Below are 3,062 nucleotides of genomic sequence, written 5' to 3'. Positions count from 1 at the left end.
CACCATATTTCAAATGTTTCTACCCCAAATCCCAAACCATGCGCCACAAAGCAGAACCAAAACAATTTTGTATTGCTTGTTATGAATAATCTAAGTTTTCTTAGAGGAAAGTATGTGAAGATTGTATTTCATCCTGGAGCCATTAAGCCCTTGTATAAGAGATTACTAACATGTTTGTTCAACCCCATCAAATGTTCTGTGTTACTCTTGGTATATCAGTGGTGTAAAGTATGAGAGGTCACGTGGTCACAAATGTGGCTGTGCGCTGCAGGAATTCTAAAATTTAGAATACAATTATACAGCAGATTCACTCGTGGGTGAGGATATTGAGGAGATTATTTGGCACCAGGGGCAGTTTGTGGGCGTGAATGCCAAGCTCCTGGTGAACTAGGGAGATGGGAAGAGGAGGCCCATTTACCCTTGGAGCGAGCTTGGAGATTTCAGTCACAGGTCCCACATACCTGGGTTTTTCTGCAGATTCACTCATGGGTGAAGCTCGTCTGAGTCTGGAGAGTGGCCGTGAGCATGGTGGTGATTGAGTTCTGGAGTCTACCCAGCTTTTTATCAGCATTTTGTGAACTACATCATTTTCTGCTCAGATTACTCCTGTACCATAAATACAAGAAACACAACACTTTTTGGTTGTCTCCATTTGTTAAAGGATTTTTTGGGTTTTTGATTGTTTGTTTGATTTTGGACCACACCCTACCCATTGTACTATCGCTCCAGCCCGTTAAAAGTATTTCAAGTCTTGGGGCTGGAGTGATAGCACAGCGGGTAGGGCATTTGCCTTGCAAGCAGCCGACCCGGGTTCAATTCCCAGCATCCCATATGGTCCCCTGAGCACCACCAGGAGTGATTCCTGAGTGCAGAGCCAGGAGGAGTAACCCCTGAGCACTGCCAGGTGTGACCCAAAAACTTAAAAAAAAATATTTCAAGTCTCTGACGTCACTATTCTATTCTAAGGCAGTCATTAAGAAATAAGTATTTGCTAAGATATCAAAATCCAAAGGCAGTTAACCCATCAGTTTCACATTTCAAAAGATTAAGGACTTAAACTGCTGCCCTTCAGTTTGCTGGGCTGTAATGACATCATAGGCGCCCAACAAAGAGCATTTTGCTTTATAAGGCATAGGTAAGTGTAACATGCTACTACATCTGAGGCAGTGAGTATCAGCTGTGGTGGAAACAGGGTAAGAATATAGCTCTAGATTTCTTTGGTAAGCACTAGAAGGGAGTAAGTAATGAACACACTTAAGAGCTGAGAAGTTGAAAAGCAAAGCTGATACGCTATCAGGTCACAGAATGCTAGAAAGGGCTTCAGTACCACCTCGGACCTGAAAGAGGTATGAAAGGTCCACACAGTCTCTGTGATCAAAGTAACTTGTTCGTTTCTGTTAGGCTCTAAAGTTTAGGGCTGCATCTGGCTGTGCTCAGAAGCTTCTTCCTGAGCACAGTTCTGCACTCAGGAATTATGGCAGGGGTTGGGGAACTATCTGGGGTGCTGGGGATTGAGACCTGGTCAATGGCATACAAGACAAGCACCCTACTCCTACTTCCCCAGCCCCCTAAACACGTTTGTGTCATTCCTTCTCAAGAACCATGTCCTTGTGCTCAAAGGAGGGAGCTAATAGTCTGTTTTGACCTGTTTCCTTAAAACCAAACTTAGTCTATATATTTTTTTCCATCAGTTTAATTTTTCTTTGGCATTACAGGCGGAAAAGGAGGATGTTTACAGCCATTTAATAAGTTACTTGATCAGTTAACTCCCTTGCTGGATTTATTTACTCTGTTATTGAAGTTTATTCATCAGAAGTTGATTTTCCGATCTAAGTCTTGATAATATTAAAATCCAAGTACTGGGGCTGGAGAGATAGCACAGCGGGTAGGGCGTTTGCCTTGCACGCGGCCGACTCGGCTTCAAATCCCAGCATCCCATATGGTCCCCTAAGCACAGCCAGGGGTAATTCCTGAGTGCAGAGCCAGGAGTAACCCCTGTGCGTTGCCAGGTGTGACCCAAAAAGCAAAATAAATAAATAAAAAAAAATAAAATAAAATCCAAGTACTGTTCTGTGGCTCAGTCTTGAGTCCTAGAGATGCCAAAGGGGAAAATCTTGAACGGCCTAACTTCTAGAAAGCAAGGAATCGGGACTGTATCATTATAGAGATTACTTTTCTGTGCAGTGCTTCTCCTGGGTGAATATTAATTTGTAATTAGTTTTTAGACAGTTGAGAGTCGGATAATCTCCCCTCATTTCTCCGGGGGAGGGGGCGAAACACTGGACATCAGACGGATGCTAGTAAACATGAGTATACAAACGAAGTGTGCGAAGACAGTGGTGGTTAAATGAGCACGGCCTTCAGCATCCTATGGACCGGTTTGTACCGCTCATCTCCACTCGTTCTAGGGTGAGCCTGGGCCACCCTGTTTCCCCGATCCATAGTGATCAATGACCAATCCCGAAGTGTATTTTGGTTCCGAGAAGTAGCGGACGCGAGAGAAAGAGACCAAGTCGGCCCACAGTCTCCTTCAGCCAGCCGATGGCTGTAAACCTGCGAGGCCCGGAAGTAAAGATCCTCCAGGAGTGCGGCCTCGACTAGCCGTGTCCTTCGCGCACGGCGCTCAGGCCCCCGCCCGCTGACGGGATCTCCCCGTCCGAAGTCTTCACAGACCGAGTGGACGGCGCTCCCTCCTGCTGCCGCCCACATACCGTCCGCAAACCCTCGCGGCCCGGCCGGAGTTAGGAGGGGCAACAGGTGGGGTGCGGCTCTCCCGCCCATCTCCGCGATCCGGGTGACCGGACTGACCCGGACCCGGTCTCGCAAGCCCTGAGGGCCCATGCGGGGGGCGTGTTTGCTGGAGGACGCCCACTTCCTCCGGCCGCGCAGAGCCCAGGTAAGGCCCCTCAGGCTCAGCGGGGGAAGCCGGCTCTCAACTGAGCGCGGACCTTCGCGCCGGACTCACACGCCGGGCGGCCGCTAGAAGCGCCCGCGCGAGCGCGCGTGCGTGTGTGCGGGGCGCGCGCGCGCCCGCCGCGCGGGCTGCCGGGAGGCCGCCGCTC

Source organism: Sorex araneus, chromosome 5 (genome assembly GCF_027595985.1).
Source record: "Sorex araneus isolate mSorAra2 chromosome 5, mSorAra2.pri, whole genome shotgun sequence".
NCBI classification, from domain to species: domain Eukaryota; kingdom Metazoa; phylum Chordata; class Mammalia; order Eulipotyphla; family Soricidae; genus Sorex; species Sorex araneus.
The sequence above is the reverse complement of the archived record's forward strand: the minus strand, read 5'-3'. Positions refer to the sequence as shown.